Source organism: Protopterus annectens, chromosome 5.part1, assembly GCF_019279795.1.
Source record: "Protopterus annectens isolate FY-2018-M chromosome 5.part1, PAN1.0, whole genome shotgun sequence".
In the NCBI taxonomy this organism is placed as follows: Eukaryota; Metazoa; Chordata; order Ceratodontiformes; family Protopteridae; genus Protopterus; species Protopterus annectens.
In genome coordinates, this window is record NC_056736.1 from 288,902,338 (window position 1) to 288,924,118 (window position 21,781).

At 44.7% G+C, this 21,781-nt stretch overlaps 1 protein-coding gene across 4 annotated transcripts in view; it reads right to left on the reverse strand.

The window, feature by feature from the left end:
- The window catches only part of ATP5PO (ATP synthase peripheral stalk subunit OSCP), a 474,569-nt gene that overhangs the window by 251,860 nt on the left and 200,928 nt on the right, over nt 1–21,781 (reverse strand). The gene's annotated exons all lie outside the window — the stretch shown is intronic.

Here is a 21,781-nt window from a genome sequence, read left to right on the forward strand (position 1 = left end):
AAATTCTCATCTACAAAGTGATTCAAGCTTCGGGCCTGGATCGGTCTCAGAACTTGCAATGGAACAGCAACAACAGTGTGTCACAATGTTAAGCCCCATGAAAGGATTTTTAAGAAATTGTGTGCATGGAGTTGCTTCTTTTGGTTCTATAGCAGAATCTACTGCAAATGTGATCACTTCACTTACACTCACTGGCTCACCAGGGACATTTCTTAGTGAGGAGACTTTTTTGACTGACCTAGGTAATGGATTGATATACCACAATTTCTCTCTTGTGGGAGCATATTTATCAACTAATAAAAGTAAAAATTATGTTATTTTTTATCTGGCTCTTTGGCAGCACAGCTATACAGCAGTTAGTGTAGCTGCCGTTAAGTGCTGGTTCTCTAGTAGAGTTCCCGGCAGAAGTGGCTCTCTCCCTGTCGCCATATGGGAATTGCCAGGGTCTCCAATTTTCTCAAACATCTCACAGACATGGCAGAAGGTGAGCTTGCAAATTACTAAGGTGTGTGTGCGCGTCTGTGTGTGTTCACATGTGCATCCTGCTATGAACTAGTTCCCTGTCCAGGACTGATTTGTTGCCTTATGTCGGTCAGCCGTCTTGCAACCCTGAACAAGCTAAAGCATGTAATGGAAAAGGAAAACACAAATGAACTTCTGTTTCCATCGCTTTACTCACATTTTCTTTTTCTTAAGACTTATCAGCCACTTTTGATAAGCCTACTCATTGCTTACGGTTTATTTACCCATACTTGTATTCTTTCTTTTCCGTTCTACATAACTTTTCTTATCAGCCACTTTTGATAAGCCTACTCATTGCTTACAGTTTATTTACCCATAGTTGTCTTTTCTTTTCCGTTGTACATAACTTTTCTCTGCAAAAGATTAAAAACATCCTTTTAAGCCTTGAAACTTTTATCTGATGGTGTGAAGTTTAAGAAATTCCATAATTCACAGCCATAGCAAAAAGCATAGTCTGTTTACAGACTACATCTCTGTTACATAGCAGGGAAAGAGAATGTTAAATGCACTTAAAAGGGCAGAATTACCCAAACTTCACTTTCCATCCCTGACCAACAGACTCCCTAATCAACACCAGTATACTTTGAATATTAATATCACTCCTACAACAATCTACCTATTCCTCTAACTCGAAGTACAGTTGTGTACACTTACCATAAATGTAGATGTTCGAGTGTATTCACTGTTGCAGGCATTACATTTGGGTTATCTGCTTGCAGGTAGCCCTCAGTTGGCCTGATTAACAAAGTCTTGGGTCCCATGTCTGTTGCTGTCCCTTCTTCCATAATGTCAGGTCATCAGGGGTATAAAACAAGCAGCAGGTGCCATTACATCAGTTTTTCTTGCCCCAGATGTCAGGTGCCCCCTTAATGGGAAGCAATTAAATATAAAAGCATAAATATATACCTCCAACAAAAAAGCAAATACACCAAAAAGGCTTTTAAGCATAGTAAAGGAAAGTAGAGGTATAACCAAAAGAAGTTAGGGGCTGGAGGGAGGGTAACAGGACTGCAACAGTGAATACACTCGAACATCTACATTTATGGTAAGTGTACACAACTGTACATGTTCTTCGTGTTTCACTGTTGTAGTCATTACATTTGGGTAGATTCCCAAAGCTATGGTTGGGAGGAGGAATTTAGATAGCATTAGGGCCAGCTATAAGGCCCTGCAAAACTGCAGTGGCAAAGCCAGCTCTGGCTTTAGAGAAAATTGGCAAATGATAATGCTTGGTGAAAGTATGTACAGAACTTCAGGTAGCAGCTTCTAGGATGTCCCTGGTAGGGACACCTCTGAGAAAGGCTGTAGAGGTAGATGCAGCCCTGGTGGAGTGAGGTCTGATCCCCTGGGGGATAGGTTTACCATGGTGCTTATAGCAGAAATTAATGCAATGGCTTATCCATTTAGAAATGGTTTGCTGTGAAATAGCCTTCCCCTCTGCCCCTGCAGCAAATACCATCAGCAGTTGTTCAGATTTCCTTTGAGGTTTAGTCCTGTCCAAGTAGAATCTAAGTTGTCTGTGCACATCTAAGGAATGCAGTATCCGTTCCCCTTTATTCTGTGGATTGGGAAAGAAGGTTGGCAAATGAATGGACTGAATAAGAGCCACACTGGATACCACCTTGGACATGAAGGATGGACTGGTTCTGAGGGACACCCTGTCCGCATGAAAGATGATGAAAGGCTCCACTGCCATAAGGGCCTGTAATTCAGATACCCTTCTAGCCGAAGTGATTGCTAAAAGGAAAGCTGTTTTCCAAGAAAGAAATTTTAAGTCTGCAGAAGCAGCTAGCTCGAAACTAGGTAGAGTGAGTTTCTCCAAGACAAAGTTAAGGTGCCAGGCTGGGGTTGGAGCTCTCCTGGGTGGTCTCAAATTTTTGGCCCCTCTGAGGAACTGCTTGAGCAGTGGATGAGGGAAGAGGGGAGGTTCTGTGTTATGAGCTGAAATGGCTGAGGCGTGGATTTTAATGGAGGAAAAAGAGAGGCCCTTGTGAAGCACTTCAGTCAAGTATTGTAAAATCTGAGGTAAATTGGGCGCTGCTGTGCTCATCCCTTGAGATTGGTTCCAAGCACAAAATCTTTTCCATTTTTCATCATAAGATTTTCTAGTATTAGGCCTCCTTGCCTCTAAAATGATATCCATCACAGGTTTGCTGAGGGATGGCAAAGGCGAGATTAAGTAATTACCCAGGCTGCAAGGTTCAGTGTTAGAAGCTGAGGGTGCAGAATCTGGTTCTCCTGCTGAGACAGCAGGGAAGGAGTCTGAGGCAGGTGCCATGGAGATGACCGTGACACATTGCGCAGTAGGGGGTACCAATGTTGGTGGGGCCAGTCTGGAACAATCAGAATCATTTTTGGGTTGTCCAGTTTGACTTTTAGTAGAACTTTGGAGAGCAGAGGCAGAGGGGGAAAAGCATAGACTGAAAGGTTTTTCCAGCTGAATGACAGAGCATCCACCTTCCAAGCGTTTTTGTGATGAATTCTTGTGCAGAATTTGTCCAACTGATAGTTCTGGGATGAGGCAAATAGATCTATGTCTGGGTGCTCCCATTTGCATGTCAACATGTTGAAAACTTGTGGTTCCAGTTTCCATTTGTGTGGGTCCATGAGATTTCTGCTTAGTTTGTCTGCCAGAGAAACTAGCTTTCATGGCAGGAATTGAGCTTGCAGTTGTATTTGATAGGTCAAGGCCATGTTCCACAATGCCATGGCTAGTCTGCAAAGGGGGTAGGAATGTGTACCCCCTTGCTTGTTTATGTACCACATAACTGTGGTGTTGTCTGTCTTTATCATTAGTTGTCCTGGATGAAGGTAGTCCTTGAAGGCAGTCAGTGCATTCTGCACAGCTAGCATATCTTTCTGACTGATTTGTAGGCGCATTTGATTTGGGCGCCATTTGCCCTGAATGCACTTCCCTGCCTGATGAGCCCCCCCCCCCCCCCCCAAGCATAGTAGTCAGGGTTTGGGTGGCAGGGGATGGAGTGAATGGCAGTCCCTTGTTTTGGTGCCGGCCTCTGCCCACCATAGGAACTCTAGATGCAGGCAAGGTACAATAGGACAATGTTGACTCCCTAAACATTTTAAGTACCAGTTTTGCATATGGAATTAGAAGAATGCAGGAGGCCATGAACCCCAAGGCTTGCAGAATTTGTCTTGCAGATAGCAGGGTTTTTGTGGCCACCTGTACGAAGTAAGTCACCAATTGAAGTTGCTTTTCTGGTGTAAGGTAAGTCACCTGGGCAGTTGTATTCAAGCTTGCACACAAGAATGTAATTTTTTGAGAGGGTACAACTTGTGATTTATTTTCGTTTATGGTGTACCCTAGAGTAGTGAGGAACATCTATTTTTACAAACGCCAGATGCTTTAGAAGAATGTCCTTGTTTTCTGCTTGAATTAGACAATTGTCCAGGTATGGCTATATTTGAATATTTGTCTGCAAAATGGAATTACTGGTGCCAGGCACTTTGAGAAGACCCTCGGCGCAGTAGATAAGCTAAAGGGCAGTGCAGAGAAAGTACAGTTGTGTATCTACCATAAATGTAGATGTTCAAATGTATTCACTGTTGCAGTCATTACACTTGGGTTATCCTGCTGGCAGGCTAGCCGCAGTCGGCCTGAATTCCAAAGTCCTGGTCCGGTGTCGGTTGCTGTTGCCTCTTCCCTGACGTCAGTGCGCCAGGAGTATAAAAGATGCAGCCGACGCCATTTTCTTCAGTTTTTCTTGCCCCAGATGTCAGGTGCCCCAAAAGGGTAGGCTAAAGAACATTGCTAATAAAAGCATGCACTAAAATAAACAATACCTTCATCTACAAGCAAATACACCACATAGGTTGCATAGCAGAGAGAAGTACAGATAAGTCCCAACAAAGAGAGGGGGATGGTGGGTGGGTAACCTGGACTGCAACAGTGAATACACTCGAACATCTACATTTATGGTAGGTACACAACTGTCCTATGTTCATCGTGTTTCACGATTGCAGTCATTACACTTGGGTTGAATCCCAAAGCTGAGGTTGGGCAGCTGGGTCTAAACAGAATTAGGAGTGGCTATAAGGCCCTGCAGAACTGCAGTGGCAAAGCCTGCTCTGGATTTAGAGTAAAGAGGTAAGTGGTAGTGCTTAGTAAAAGTGTGCACTGAAGTCCAAGTTGCAGCCTCCAAAATATCCTTGGTTGGTACTCCTCTGAGGAAGGCTGCTGAGGTGGCTGCTGTCCTGGTAGAATGTGGTCTAATACCCTTAGGCACTGGCTTGCCATGTTGTGAATAGCAGAATCGAATGCAGTGTCCTATCCATTTTGAAATAGTCTGCTTTGAGATGGCCTTTCCTTGTGATCCTGCAGCATATGACACAAAGTTGCACAGTCTTTCTGAAAGCTTTAGTTTTGTCCAAGTAGAAGCGTAGCTGTCTGTGTATGTCCAAAGAATGCAGAAGTCTCTCCCCATTATTCTGTGGCATAAATGTTGGATTTGCCCTTAGAGAAACCCTGTCCTGATGGAAGATAATAAAAGGTTCCACAGCCATTAATGCCTGTAACTCTGAAACTCTTCTTGTTGAAGTTATTGCTAGGAGCAGAGTTGCTAGGAGCTTTGCTCGAAAGGAAGCTGTGTGAGTTTTTCCAAGACAAAATTGAGGTCTCATGCAGGTATTGGTGCTCTCCTTGGAGGTCTTATATTTTTTGCCCCCCTTGAGGAACTGCCTAAGCAATGGATGTGAAAAAATAGGCGGGTCTGCATTGTAATGAGCTGAAATGGCAGAGGCATGGATCTTAATTGATGAGAAAGATAGGCCTTTATCCAGCATCTCAGTTAGATATTGTAAAATCTGAGGCATATTTGGGACAAGCGTGTCAATTGCTTGTGCCCAGTTCCAAGCACAGAATCTCTTCCATTTTTCTGCATAAGATTTTCTGTTACTGGGCCTCCTGGCCTCTAAAATAACATCCATAACCGCTTTAGAGAGAGGTGTATTCTGAATGGTTACGCTATTTGCCATGCAGCCAGATTTAGGGTTCTGAGTTGGCTGTGCAGGATCTGATTGTTTTGTTGGGTCAGTAAATGAGGAATTTGAGGCAATGTCGAGGCTGGGCCTTGGGACAAGCACCGTAGGATTGGGTACCAGTGTTGGCGTGGCCAATCCGGGGCAATTAGTATAATTTGTGGCTTCTCTTGTCTGACCTTTAGGAGTACCTTGGGGAGGAGAGGTAGTGGAGGAAAGGCATATACTGTAAGGTTGTTCCAGCTGAATGACAAGGCATCCACTTTCCATGCTTGTTTGTGATAAGTCCTTGTGCAGAATTTCTGAAGTTGGTAGCTGTGAAGGGAGACAAAAAGATCTATGTCTGGGCATCCCCATTTCCTTATTATCATTCTGAAGATTTGTGGATCTAGTTTCCACTCACGAGGATCCATGAGGTTTCTGCTTAGTTCGTCTGCCAGAGCATTTGTTTTTCCTGGCAGGAATTGTGCTTGCAGGTGTACTTGGTAGGTCAATGCTGTGTTCCACAAAATCATGGCTTGTCTGCAGAGGGGGTAGGAATGTGTGCCCCCCTGCTTGTTTATGTACCAAATAACTGTGGTGTTGTCCGTCTTAATCAGCAGTTGCCCTGGATGAAATAGGTCCTTGAATGCTGTCAGGGCATTTTGTACAGCTAGCATCTCTTTTTGATTGATGTGAAGATGCCTTTGGCTTGGGGGCCATGTGTCCTGAATACATTTTCCTGCCATGTGGGCCCCCCAGGCATAATCTGAGGCATCTGTTGTTAGTGTTTGCCTGGCTGTGGGTAAAATGAATGGCTGTCCCTTGTTGTGGTGACAGGTCTGTGCCCACCATCGAAACTCCTGTTGCAGGCAGGGAATGAGTGAAATTAATGATTCCAGGCTGTGGCAATGTTGAGTCCAAACACTTTTTAGATACCATTGTAGTTTCCTCATATGTAGTCTTGTATATGTAATTAGCAGAATGCAGGAGGCCATGTAGCCCAGAGCCTGCAGAATTTTTCTTGCAGATAACTGGGTCTTTGTTGCCATGCTTTTGAAGTAAGAAGTCAGTTGCCTTTGTTTGTCTGGCATGAGATAAGCCATCTGGGCAGTTGTATATAAGCTTGCACCCAGGAATATTATTTCTTGAGAGGGTACTAGTTTTGATTTATTTTCATTTACTGTTTTCCCTAGGCAAATTAGTAATCTTTTTACAAACGCCAGATGCTTTAGTAGAATGTCTTTGGTCTCCGCTTGAATAAGGCAGTCGTCCAAGTAGGGATATATTTGAATTCCTCTGTCTGCAAAATGCAATTACTGGTGCTAGGCATTTTGTGAAGACCCTGGACACAGTAGATAAGCCAAAGGGCAGTGCAGAGAATTGGTAGTGCATTCAGCCAGCTATGAATCTGAGGTATCTTCTGCAAGATTGTCTGATTGGGACATGCAGGTATGCCTCTGAGGTCCAAAGTTACAAGCCAAGCCTTCTTGCCCAGCATGGGCAGAAAGCTGCTGCAGAGTCAACATTTTGAATTTCGGAATATCCAGAAAAGTATTTAGAATAGACAGGTCTAGAAATGGTCTCCATGCTTTGTCCTTTCTTGGTACTAAGAAAAGTCTTGAGTAGAACCCTTGTCCCTGCTCTTGTTGTGGCACTGGTTGAATGGCCCTCAAGCCCATGAGAGATGAAACTTGTTTTTGTGCATCTGCCCATTGATTGTGTGGCAGGTCTGGCATACCTTTTGCCTTTGGAAGGGTGTGAAAGTGGAACCTGTAAGCCCTGAGAGACTATATTTAGGACCCATTTGTCCTGGGTGATCATATGCCAATTTTGTGAAAAAAGTGCTAGTTTTCCCCCTAAGGGTGCTGCCAAAAGATAAGTGCTTGGCATTGGCCGAGGGAAGTCATTGTGACCGTTTCTTATATGGCTGTGATTTGTCTTCTCCGCTTTTGGAGGTAGAAGCACCCCATTGTTTGGGCCTGTATGAGCCCTGGGGCTGTTGTCTGCCTCTAAGGCATCTGTATCTGCCTCTTTGTGGCCTGTCTGACACGGGAAAGGAGCAATTCGTAGAAGGCCAGTTCCTGCTAAATCTGGGTGGCTGTACCTGTAAAGAAATCCTTCACTGTCTGCATAGATTTAGCTTTATTCTTCATTTTCTTCAACAACTCTTCTGCCTTAACACCAAACAAAGTATCATGCTGTAATGGAGCATCCAATAATTTTGCTTTAACATGATCAGGCAGAGTCTGTTCCTTTAACCAAGCATGCCTTCTAACAACAGAGCCTGTTACAGCGGCCCTGCAAGAGGCCTCCAGTGAATCATAACCACATTGCAAAGTATGTTTTCCCACTTGTTCAGCTGCATGCAATAAATCCTGCAATTCCTTGTTCTCAGAACATTCAGGATTTGTCAACATTTTCTGTTTTAACAGAGACATTAAGTATTGCTGATATTTAAGCATATGAAACTGACAATTTAAAGCCCTTACAGCTAAGGTAGCAGAAGTGTAAACTCTTTTCCCCCATCTGTCCAGTGCCCTAGAATCTCTATCTGAGGGGACAGGGTTTTTTGCAGTAGCAGCCGTGACCCCTTTGGGACCCTGAGAAATAGTTTCTGGGACAGCAGCCGGGTTTTTATATAGAAATTTATGAGAATCTGGAACCCTGTAGTATCTATCTGGCTTAACAGGTGCAGGAGGTAAAGAGTCGGCAGACAGGCAGGACTCAGAAAGTACATCATCTACAATGTCTAGAACAGGTGGAATAGCAAGAGGTCTGTGCTGAGGTAGTAGAAGAAAGTCTCGGAGCCTTTTCTTAGAAACTGAGTAATCTTGGCTTTCCCCAGTGGAAATGCTCCCTCATGGTATGCAGGGTTTCCCCAAGAGTAATCCTCAGGAGGAGAAGCTGAAGGAATAGATTCTTCAGCATCAGAATCCTCATAGGGAGGAATAGAGTATCTCTGTTCTGAAGAAGAGTCAGAGGAAATGGAAACCTGATCAGAGGAATCATATTCAGTACCTTGCCTAGGCCTCTTATTGGGGGGAGGGGAGCCCTGATCAAAGTAATTAGGTCTTCAGCCATTTTGAGCATCTGTTTTTTTTAGGCATGGAAGTCTGTCCTGGAGAATGCTGTACTTCTTTACTTGTCTTTAAAACTGTTCTAGTCTTCGTCTTTGATGCTGAAGTTGGCTTGATATAAAGTTGTGTAGGTCTGAAAACACCCTCAGAAGCCGATGCCTGCTCAGCGGCTCCGGACCCATCTGAGGGATTAGTTTCTGAAGGCCCAATACCTTGAGTATCCAGAGGCCTAGCTGTCTCCACGTGGGAGACAGAGGCGGCCTGTGGCTCTGAGGTAGCGGGTGTCAGGGGCTGCGAAAGCACCTCACTGAGAACCGGCGACTGGCCTAGAAGAGGCTTCGTTGTCGGTTTTGGACCTTGAATGCCTGTCCTTTTCTTTTTCCTTGCGCTTTTTATGAATTCCGGTCGTCGGTTGTTCCGACTGCATTATATAGTTAAACCTTCGGCCAAAGTAATGAAAAACAAAATCGTACCGACGCTTAACAGTGCGTTGGTTAAATCTAGCACAAAACCAACAACTAGCTACGTCGTGGTCAGGGCCTAGGCAAGGAATACACTAAGAATGGAAATCCTTATGAGGTATTTGCTTCCCACAAGAAATACAATTGTTAACTTTCTGACATCTGTCTAGAGCAAAAAAAAAAAGGTTTCCCCAATGGGGTACTTAGCTTTATAGAAGACTTCGGATCTGAAATTTAATTTCGAAAATCTCAGCACTTGCGAACTGCTTTTGCTTCGGGCACCGTGCGGCAAGAAAGACTGAAGAAAATGGCATTGGCTGCATCTTTTATACCCCTGGCGCACGGACGTCAGGGAAGAGGCAACAGCAACAGACACCGGACCAGGACTTTGGAATTCAGACCGACTGCGGGTAGCCTGCCAGCAGAATAACCCAAGTGTAATGACTGCAACAGTGAAACACGATGAATATCTGGTAATGCAAGTAGCCTGCTTTGAAGCAGAGGTATGCTCTGCAAGATTCCCTGATTGGGATATGCAGGTAAGCCTCTTAAGTCTAGAGTTACCAACCAGGCATCTTTGCCTAGCATAGGTTGTAACTGTTGAAGAGTCAGCATCTTTAATTTTGGAATGTCCAGAAATGTGTTTAGAGTGGATAAGTCCAGAATTGGACACCATGATTTGTCTTTTCTGGGTACCAGGAAAAGTCTTGAATAGAAACCTTGTCCCTTTTCCTCTTCTGGTCCTGGTTGAATGTTGTTCGTGAAGGACAGCACTTGTTTCTCGGCCTCTGCCCACTGATTTGGTGGCAGATCTGGCCATCCATTTGGGACTGGCAATGTGTGGAAATGAAATCTGCATCCCTGGGCTACTATATTTAAAACCCATTTGTCTTGGGTAATAAGTTGACAGTTTCATGCATGAAGTGCCAGTTTTCCCCCCAAAGGGGAGGCTAAAAGGTAAGTGTGCTTGGTGATTGTACAGGGAAGTCGTTGAGGCTGTTTACCATAGGAAGGTGCCTTGTTGCTTCCAGATTTGGAGGTGGAGGCACCCCACTGTTTTGTTCTAAAAGTTCCTTGTGACAAACCTGGAGCCTTTGGAATGTCTTGATTTGACTTGAGCAGCTCTCAAAGGGACTGGAAAGAACCAGTTCTTAGTAGGCCAGTGCTTACTAAATCTTGGAGGTTGCACTTGTAAGAAATCTTTCACAGTTTGCATAGATTTAGCTTTATCTTCCATCTTTTTTAACACTTCTTCAGCTTTATTACCAAAGAGACGGTCCTGTTGTAAAGGAGCATCCAACAATTTTGCTTTAACATGGTCTGGCAGAGTTTGCTCTTTGAGCCAAGCATGCCTTGTTAGCACAGATCCAGTTACAGCAGCCCTGCAAGAGGCCTCCAAGGAATCAAAACCACATTGCAAAGTATGTTTTCCAACTTGTTCAGCTGAACGTAATAAATCCTGCAAATCTTTAGTTTCCCCACAGTCAGAGATTAACATAATTTTCTGTTTAAGTAGTCCCATGATATGCTGTTGATATTTAAGCATATGAAATTGACAGTTTAAAGCCCTGATTGCCAAGGTTGCAAACGTGTAAACCTTCTTACCCCATCTATCCAGCGCCCTGGAATCTCTATCAGAAGGGGTAGGATTTTTAGCAATAGAGGCCTTAATGCCCCTGGGACCCTGAGAAATGGTTTCAGGATCAGCAATAGGATTTTTGAAAAGGAATTTGTGGGAGTCAGGAACCCTGTAGTATCGGTCTGGCTTACTAGGAGCCGGAGACAGAGAATCAGGAGTCATACTAGATTCTGAAAAAACATCATCAACAATGTCTAGAACAGGAGGTACAGCCAAAGGCCTATGCTGAGGAAGAAGCATAAGAAAATCCCTAAGTCTCTTTTTAGATTCAGAGAAATCCTGACTTTCCCAGTGGAAATGTCCCCTTAAGGTATGTAAACTTTCTCCAAAAGAGAAATCCTCAGGAGGAGAAGCAGAAGGGATGGAATCTTCTGTGTCAGAGTCCTCATAAGTAGGTGTAGATAAATCCTGTTCAGTAGAAGAATCAGAAGAAACAGAATCCTGATCAGAAGATTCATAGCCAATGTCTTGCCTAGGCCTCTTAGCAGGAGGGGGTTGGCTACCCCTGATAGAGGTAATTAAATCTTCAGCCATTTTGATAATTTGTTTTTTAGGCATAGGGGCCTGCACAAGCGTCATTTTTTTTAGACAGAAGTAGATTTTGACCTTAGTTTTGAAGATGGCGTCCGTTTAATATACAAATCTTTAGGCCTGAAAACACCCTCAGAAGCCGGCGCCTGCACAGCAGCTCCAGACCCATCTAAGGTAGAGACATCCGCGGGTTCAATACTTAAGCATCTCATGGCATACCGGACTCCGAATGGGTCTCAGTAGAAGCTTGCAAATCAAAAGCAGCGAGCATCAGGGGCTGCGAAAGCACCTCACTGAGTACCGGTGAACTAGCGACTGGCTTAGGCGAAGCGTCGTCCTCAGTTTTGGACCTCGACGGCCTGTCTTTTTCTTTGCGTTTTTTTAGGTATTCCGGTAGTCGGATTGCTAACTGACATCATTTCTGGATAGTTAAATCGTGAGCCAGAATATTTAGAAGCAAAAAAGTACAAATGTTTAATATTGCGTTGATTAAATCTAGCACAAAACCGACAAGGTACATTATGATCAGGGCCTAGGCAAGGAATACAGTACAAATGAAAATCCTTATGAGGTATTTGCTTCCCACAAGTAATGCAATTATTAACTTTTACTGACATTGGTAAGGAGTAAGAAAAAGTTTCCCGAATGGGGTACTTAGCTTTTAGTTGAAGACTTCGGTTCTGAAACTCGAAAACGAAAATTTCAGGAGTCGGCCAACAGGCACTTGCGAACTGCTTCTGCTTCGGGCACCGTGCTGCAAGAAAGACTGATGTAATGGCGTCGGCTGCATGTTTTATACCCTTGACGACCTGACGTCATGGAAGAAGGAACAGCAACCGACGCAAGACCCAAGACTTTGTTAATCAGGCTGACTGACGGCAACCTGCCAGCAGATTACCCAAATGTAATGACTGCAACAGTGAAACACGAAGAACATCTGATAATGCAAATAACCTGCTTTGAAGCGTAGGTATATTCTGCAAGATTCCCCGATTGGCATATGCAGGTAAGCTTCTTTTAAATCTAGAGTTGCCAACCGGGCATCTTTGCCTAGCATAGGAAGTAACTGGTGAAGAGACAGCATCTTGAATCTTGGAAAGTCCAGAAAGGTGTTTAGATTAGACAGGTCGAAAATTGGATGCCAAGAAGGTACCAGGAAAAGCCTGGAATAGAAACCTTGTTCCTTTTCCTTTTCTGGTACCGGTTGAATAGCCCCCATGTTTAAGAGGGAAAGTACTTGTTTCTGAGTCTTTGTCCACTAATTTGGGGGCAGGACTGGCCACCCGTTTGGTGTTGGCAACGTGTGGAAATGAAATCTGTATCCCTAGGACACTATATTTAAAACCCATTTGTCCTGGGTTATGAGTTCCCAATTTTTTTCATGAAGAGCAATCTTTCTCCCCAAAGGGGTGACTGAAATAAGTGCTTGGCATTTTTAAAGGAAAGTCATTGAGACTGTTTACCATGGGGGGGTTGTCTTGTTAGTTCCAAATTTGGAAGCGGATGCCCCCCATTGCTTAGTTCTGAGAGTCCCTTGGGACTGAAACCTGGTGCTTTTGGTGTGTCTGGGTTTGGCTTGAGTGGATCTGGAAGGAGCTGGAAAGGACCACTTCTTAGTAGGCCAGTGCCTACTAAATCTTGGAGGTTGCACTTCTAAGAAATCTTTTACAGTATGCATAGATTTAGCTTTAATCTTCCATCTTTTTTAGAACTTCTTCAGCCTTATTGCCAAACAATAGGTCTGATTTAAAGGAGCATCCAACAATTTTGCTTTAACATGATCAGTCAGAGATTGCTCCTTAAGCCAAGCATGCCTTCCAAGCACAAACCCAGTAACCGCAGCCCTGCAAGAGGCCTCTAAAGAATCAAAACCACATTGCAAAGTATGTTTTCCAACTTGTTCAGCAGAATGCAATAAATCATGTAAATCTTTATTTTCCACACAGTCAGAAATCAACATAATTTTCTGTTTAAGCAGTCCCATAATATGCTGTTGATATTTTAGCATATGAAATTGGCAGTTTAAAGCCCCGATTGCCAAGGTTGCAGAAGTATAAACCTTTTTACCCCATCTATCCAGTGCCCTGGAGTCTCTATCAGAAGGGGTAAGATTTTTAGCAGAAGAAGCCTTAATGCCTTTGGGCCCCTGAGAAATGGTTTCTGGATTTACGCAACAGGATTATTGAAAAGGAACTTGTGGGACTCAGGAACCCTGTAGCATCTGTCAGGTTTACTAGGAACTAGAGGCAGTGAATCAGGAGCCATACTGGATTCTGAAAACACATCATCAACAGTGTCTAGTAGAGGAGTTATAGCCAAAGGGCTATGCGGAGGCAGAAGGAGGAAATCCCTAAGCCTCTTTTTAGATTCAGAAAATTCCCGACTTCCCCAGTGGAAATGCTCCCTTAAGGTATGTAAAGCTTCCCCAAAAAAAAAAAAATCCTCAGGGGGGGAAGCAGAGGGAATGGAATCCTCTGCATCAGAATCCTCATAAGTAGGCATGGACAAATCCAGGTCAATGGAAGAATTAGAAGAAAGAGTCCTGATCAGAAGATTCATAGTCAAGCTCAGTCCTAGGCCTCTTAGAAGGGGGGTTGACTACCCCTGATTAGAGTAATAAGATCTTCAGCCATTCTTATTTGTTTTTTAGGAGCATAGGAGCTTAACATGTGGCCTGGGCATCTGTTTTTTAGACATAGATAGAGATTTAGGCCTTAGAACAGAAGGAGGAGTCGGTTTAATATGCAAGTCTATAGGCCTGAAAACACCCTCAGAAGCCGGTGCCTGCACAGCGGCTCCGGACCCATCCAAGGTAGAGACATCCGCGGGTTCCATAGGTGAAGCATCTCACGGCATACCGGACTCCGAATGGGTCTCAGTAGAGGCCTGCGAATCAGAAGTAGTGAGTATCAAGGGCTGCGAAAGCACCTCACTGAGTACTGGCGAACTGGCGACTGGCTTAGGAGAAGCGTCGTCGGCAGTTTTGGACCTCGGCGGCCTGTCTCTGTCTATCTTTGCGTTTTTTCAGAATCCCGGTAGTCAGATGGCTAACTGACGACACTTCTGGATAACTAAACCGAGAACAGAGAACCGAAATATTTAGAGGCGAAAATATACAAACGACGGATAGTGCGCCAATTAAATAAAGCACAAAACTGACAGCAAGGTACGTCGTGGTCAGGGTCTAGGCAAGAAATACAGTACGAATGAAAATCTTTATGAAGTATTTGCTTTCCACAAGTAATGCAATAACTAACTTTTACTGACATTGGTAAGGAGCAAGAAAACGTTTCCCCAACGGGGTACTTAGCTTTAGTTGAAGACTTCAGTTCTGAAACTCGAAAACGAAAAATTCAGGAGTAGGCCGACCGGCACTTGCAAACTGCTGCTGCTTCGGGCACCGCACGGCAAGAAAGACTGATGTTATGGCGTCGACTGCATGTTTTATACCCCCGATGACCAGACGCTATGGAAGAAGGGACAGCAACAGACACAGGACCCAAGACTTTGTTAATCAGGCCAACTGAGGGCAACCTGCAAGCAGATAACCCAAATGTAATGACTGCAACAGTGACACACGAAGAACATCTGCAGAGGCAAACCCTGCCCTAGACATAGAAAAAAAAGAGGTAGGTGGTAACGCTTTGTAAAAATATGGACAGAGGTCCAGGTGGCAGCCTCCAAGAAGTCCCTGGTGGGGACTCCTCTGAGGAAGGCTGTGGAAGTGGAGGCTGCCCTAGTGGAATAGGTGCAGACAGACTTGGGGGGGGGGGGGTCCCATGTAGTCGGTAGCAGAATTGGATACAGTGTGATATCCATTTGAAATGTTTTGTTTGGAAATGGGCTTCCCCTCTATTCCAGGGGCAAAGCTGACAAGTAGTTGGTCTGTTTATCTGAATGGTTTAGTACAGTCCAGACAGTATCTTGAGTTGTCTGTGCACATTTAGCGAGTGTAGAATTCTTTCCCCCTTGTTTTGAGGGTTGGGAAAGAAGTTGGGTAGGTGTATGGCCTGGTTGAAGGTCATATCAGATACCACCTTGGGCATAAAGAAGGGGTTAGTCCTCAGGGAGACCCTGTCTGCATGGAAAATGATGAAGGGCTCAACAGCTGTGACAGCCTGAAGTTCTGATACCCGTCTGGCTGAGGTGATAGCTAGTAGGAAGGCAGTCTTCCAGGAGAGGTATTTTAATTCTGCAGAAGCAGCAGATTTGAAAGGAGGTAAGGTTAGTTTTTCTAGAACATAATTCAGGAACCAGGGTGGCGTGGGAGGCCTTCTGGGAGGTTTGATATTAGAAGCCCCTCTGAGGAATTGCTTATTCAAAGGATGAGAGAAGAGGGGTGGGTCTGAATCATAATGGACAGAAATGGCTGAGGGAATGAATTTGATAGAGGAGAGAGAGGCCATTATTGAGCAACTCGGCTAGGTAATCCAAGAGAAGAGGGATGGAAGGATGGGAGGCATTGGCCCCTTTGGACTGGTTCCAAGAGAAGAAATCTTTTCCATTTCTCTGCATATGATTTTCTGGTGCTGGGCCTTCTGGCCTCTTTGATGTTGTCTAGGACCTGTTTGCTTAACAGGGACTCCTTGTTAGCTTTTAAGGTACAAGCCATGCTGAAAGATTGAGAGTCTGTAAGTCTGGGTGCAGAATCTTCCCCCTCACCTGGGTCAAGAGGTCTGAGATCAGGGGAAGCTGCTTGTCGGACTGCAAGGTCAGGCTACGCAGTAAGGGGTACCAATGCTGTCTGGACCAATCTGGAGCAATGAGGATGGCGTTTGGTCTCTCTTCCCTTATTTTGATCAGTACCTTTGGAATAAGGAGCAGGGGAAGGAACGCATACAAAGAGGGAGTTCCAGGGGAAGGTCAAGGCATCCACCTTCCACGCTAGGAGGTGATACTCCCTGGTACAGAACTTTTGCAGCTAGTGGTTGAGGTGCGAGGCAAAGAGATCCACTTCTGGAGTCCCCCACACTCCTGAGTGATTAGCAGAAAGATTTCCCTGTGGAGCTGTTATTCGTGGGGGTCCAGTAAGTTTCTGCTTAGGTGGTCTGCCAGGGTGTTGTTGATCCCTGGTAGGTATTGGGCAATTAGGTGTAGACCCATGGAGGTGGCTGTAAGCCAAAGGCTCATGGGTAACCTGCACAGCGGGTAAGATTGGGTCCCCCCATTTGTTGATGTACCACATTACTGTGGTGTTGTCTGTTTTTATAAGGAGAACAACTGGCCTGAGATGGGGTTTGAAGGATGTCAGAGCCTTCTGTACTGCCTTCATTTCTTTCTGATGTGCAAGTGAAGTTGCTGGGCCTCCCAAAGACCTTGGGTGCACCTGCCTGCTAGGTGAGCGCCCCAAGCAATGTCTGAGGTGCCAGTTGTGATGGTCTGGTTGGGAGGGCAAAGGATGAAGGGAAGACCCTTGTTTCTGACACAGGCCTCTGCCCACCAGAGAAACTCTGCCCTTATACATGGGATCAGAGGGAGAGAGGCCTCTAGGCACAGAGTGCTGGCACCAAAGGTTCTTTAAATACCACTGATGTTCTCATGTGAAGCCCGGCTTGGGGAATGAGAAGAATGCAAGATGCCATGTATCCCAAAGCTTGCAGGAACTTCCTTGCAGTGAGGTGACTTCTGGAAGCCAGCTGGGCTAAGTAGAGAGGCAGAAAGCTCTGCTTTTCTGGGGACAGGAAGGCCATTTGGGATGCTGTGTCTAGCACAGCTCCCAAGAAAATGATCTTCCTACTGGAGTTTTGTTTTGATTTCTTCTCGTTGATGATGTACCCTAGGGAAGTTAGGAGTGATTTGACAAAGAGAAGGTCCTGGAGCAGCTTTTCTTTGCACTCTGCCTGAATGAGGCAGTTGTCCAGGTAACGGTAAATCTGTATACTTCTCTGTCGGCAGAATACTATGGCCGGGGCAAAGCATTTGGTGAATACTCTGGGAGCAGTACATAAGCCAAAGGGCAGTGCAGAGAACTGAAAGTGTTATGAGCCGATGAGGATGTGGATGTAGGCATCTTTTAGGTCTAGGGTCACTAGCCAGGCATTTTTTGTTAGCATAGGTTAGCATTTTGAATCTGGGGACCACCAGGGTGGTGTTCAGAATGGATAGAACCAGGATGGGGTGCCAAGTGCCCTCTTCTGGGAACAAGGAATAGTCTGGAATAAAAGCCTTTGCCTGTTTGATCTGAGGGGACAGGTTCTACTGTCCCTTGGGATATGAGAGTTTGGACCTGTAGCAATGTCTCTGCCCACTGATTTGGAGGCAAGTCTGGGTACCCTCTTGAATTGGGAGTTCACTGAAAAAATTTGTATCCCTGAGAAATTACCTTAAGACCCATTGGCCCTTTGTTACAGAAAGCCAATTATCTTTGAAGAGGGACAGCCTTCCTCCTAGTTTTTGATGAGAGAAGGGAGAGCGGGGGGGATCACTGAGTGTTTGCCATAGAAGGTTGGTTTAGAATTCCCTGCCTTAGCGATGGAAGTGGTCCATTATTTGCTTCTCTGCTGGCCCTGGAATAGGGGCATGGATGATCTGCCCCTGCAGGGCTTACCTTGGCCCTGTCTGCTAGGTGGAGAGAAGGCCCAGTGCTTTGATGGAAAGTTCCTGCTGAATCTGGGAGGTTAAACTTGAAAGAAATCTTTATTGTATGCAAAGATTTTGCTTAGTCTGCCATCTTTTTAAACACCTCTTCTGCTTTTTCCCCAAAGAAGCGTTCCTTATCTAGGGGTGCATCAATACGTTTAGACTTGACATGATCAGAGAGAGGTTGTTCCTTCAGCCATGCATGCCTCCTAATAACAGATCCTGTCACTGCTGCCCTGCTAGAGGCTTCTAGGGCATCATATCCACATTGTAGTTAGTGTCTGGCCACTTCACAAGCAGAGTGCAGTAAATCTGCTAACTCTTTTGAATTGGCACAGTCAGGAAAGGTAGCAATCTTCTGTTTTAATAGTTCCAAAATGTGTTGTTGATATTTTAACATATGGAACTGACAACTGAGTGCTCTGACAGCCAAGGTTGCAGAGATGTATACTTTTACCACATCTGTCCAGAGCTCTGGAGTCCTTGTCAGAAGGAAGAGGATTCTTGGCAGAACTAGTCTTAGCTCCTTTAGATCCCTGTGTAATGACCTCTGGGTCTGCAGCAGGATTCTGTACAGGTATTTGAGAGAATCCGGTACTCTGTAGTACTGGTCAGGTTTACTGGGAGCAGGAGGGAGGGAATCAGGGGCTAAGCTGGATTCATGGAAAACATCATCCACCACTTCTAAAATAGGGGGATGGCCAGGGGTCTGTGCTGGGGCAGGTCCAGAAACACACTGTCTTTTCGTAGACTGTGGGAAGTCCTGAGATTCCCAAGGGAAATGCTCCCTCAGGGAGTGAAGGGTTTCCCCAAAGGAAAGATCTTCTGGAGGGGAGGCAGAAGGGATGGATTCCTTTGCTTCTGAATCCTCCTAATTAGTTAAGGGATGCTGTTCCTCTTCAAAAACAGAACAGTCAGATACCTCAGAATCCTGTTCTGTCAATTTCTTGGGAGGGTGTCATTTCCTTTTAGAAGTAGCGGCCTGACTACCCCGGATAAGGGAGATGCGATCCTCTGCCATTTTAAGCATTTGTGCTTCGGGTGGTGCAGTAGCAAGATGGTGGCTAGATGATTTCCAAGGAGTGGCCTGGCTTCTAGGCCTGAGAGAATTTGTCGGTCTGTGAGAAATGGCAGTCGGATGTGAAGATGTCGATTTTTGTCTAGATTTGGTAGTACGAATGGCCTTCTCAGAAGCGGATGCCTGCGTCGCGGCTCCAGACCTAACCGAGTCAGAGAAAGCCAAAGGCCCGGAAGACTAAGAAAATTTCTGCTGCATATCGGACTCCGAAAGGGTCTCGGTAGAGGCCTGCGTAGATATCGAATCAAGCATCAGGGGCTGCAAAAGCAACTCACTGAATTCCGGAGAACTGACCACTTGCTTAGCGGTAGTGTCAGATGACTTAGTTTTGTGTTGTCTGACTCTATCTTTATCTCTGTTTTTTCGGAATGTCCACAGATTGTTGGCTGATGAACACCATATTGGAATGTGAAGATGGAACACGAAAATAACTGTCTACAAAAAAAGCTCTATGGCAGATGGTTCTCGCATTAAAGAGGGCACAGAACCAGCAAGGGGGGACGTCATGGGCTGGGCCTAAACAAGTGATGCAGTAAGAATGGAAGTCTCTGTGTGGGATCTGCTTTCCACAGGCTAGACAATTGTTAACATTTTTGGACATTGGTTAGTGCAAGAAAAAAGGATTCCCAACGGGGTACTTAGCTTTAGACGTTTTCAGCTGAAAGTCAACTTCTGGCAACAACCAACCAGCCCTTGTGCGAACTGCTTCTGCTATGGGCTCCACGGCAAGAAAGACTGATGTAATCATGTCGGCTGCCTTGCTTTATAGCACTGACGACTTGACGTCAGACTAATGGCAATGGCAGGTGACACAAAAAAAGTACAGTTGTGTACACTTACCAAAAATGTAGATGTTAGAGTGTATTCACTCTTGCAGTCATTACATTTGGGTAATCTGCTGGCAGGTTGCCCCTCAGTCGGCCTGAATTCCAAAGTCTTGGGTCCTGCGTCGGTTGCTGTCTCCTCTTCCATGACGTCAGGTCGTCAGGGGTATAAAACATGCAGCCGACGCCATTTTCTTTAGTTTTTCTTACCCCCGATGTCAGGTGCCCCCAAAGAGGTAGCAAAAAAAAAAAAAAAAAAAAAAAAAAAATATATATATATATATATATATATATATATATATATATGATGTTGTTGTGTCTTTCAGCTTTTCCCGGTTAGTGGTAGCCACAGCGGAACTCCAGTCCGCTAATGATTGGCAATTGATTTTTACGTGCCGAGTTGCCAGCCCTAACGCACAACCTTCAACGAAGGTACGCCCATTCACGCATGTCTCCACGCAGAAGACGCTCTAGCTGAGAGTCGAACCGGACAGCGTCTTACTGTGAGGCGACAGCGCTACCGCAGCACCACCACCGCGGTTTTATATATATATATATATATATATATATATATATATATATATATATATATATATATATATATATATATACACACACACACACACACACCAATATAAACTTTACCTTCATCTACAAGCAAATGCACCACATAGGTTGTAGAAGATAGAGAAAGAAAGATAACCTCCGGAGTGAAAAGGGGATGGCGGGAGGGTAACCTGGACTGCAACAGTGAATACACTCAAACATCTACATTTATGGTAAGTGTACACAACTGTACTACGTTCTTCATGTTTCACTGTTGCAGTCATTACATTTGGGTAGAATCCCAAAGCTATGGTTGGGAGGCTGGAGCTAAACAGCATTAGGTGCGGCTATAAGGCCCTGCAGAACTGCAGTGGCAAAGCCTGCCTTGGACTTAGAGAGGCAAATGATAATGTTTTGTAAAGGTGTGAACAGAACTCCAAGTATCAGCCTCTAGAATGTCTTTGGTTGGTATTCCATTGAGAAAGGCTGAAGTAGCTGCAGCTCTGGTAGAATGAGACCTAATGCCCTTGGGCACAGGTTTACCATGGTGTAAGAAGCAGAAACGGATGCAGTGGCTTATCACTTTGAAATAGCCTTTCCTTCTGATCCTGCAGTATATGTCACTAGTAATTGCTCAGTTTTTCTTAGAGTTTTAGTCCTGCTCAAGTAGAATCTTAGCTGTCTGTGTATGTCCAAGGAATGCAGAATTCTCTCCCCCTTGTTCTGCGGATTTGGAAAAAATGTTGGCAGATGAACTGTTTGGTTAAGAGCCACACTGGAAACCACCTTAGGCATAAATGTAGGGTTTATTCTCAGAGACACCCTGTCTGGGTAAAATATGATAAAAGGCTCTACAGCCATGACGGCCTTAGCTCTGAAACTCTTTTTGCTGAAGTAATTGCTAGTAGCAGAGCTGTTTTCCATGATATAAACTTTATATCAGCAGTAGCAGCTGGTTCAAATGGAGGCAGGGTGAGCTTTTCCAACACATAATTAAGATCACATGCAGGTAATGGTTATCTTCTAAAAGGCCTTAAATTTTTGGCTCCTCTAAGATACCGCTTTAGTAAAGGATGAGAAAAGATTGGTGGGTCTGTATTGTAATGAGCCGAAATGGCAGAAGCATGGATTTTAATTGATGAGAAAGATAGGCCTTTGTCAGGCATCTCAGTTAAGTATTGTAATATCTGAGGAATATTTGGTTCTGCTGTATCAGTTCCTTGTGCTTGATTCCAAGCACAGAATCTCTTCCATTTGTCAGCATAAGATTTTCTAGTACTAGGCCTTCAAGGCTTCCAAAATGACATCCATCACAGGTTTACTGAGAGGTGTTGTTTGTATAACTACATGATCAGCCATGTTTGCCAGGTTCAGTGTCTGTTGTTGATTGTGCAGGATCTGATTGTTTTGCTGGGACAGTAGTTGAGGTCTTTTGAGGTAAGGTCCAAGCTGGGTATGGGGACAAGTTTCTTAGGATTGGGTACCAGTATTGGCAGGGCCAGTCCGGGGCAATTAGTATCATCTTTGGTTTCTCTTGTCTGACTTTT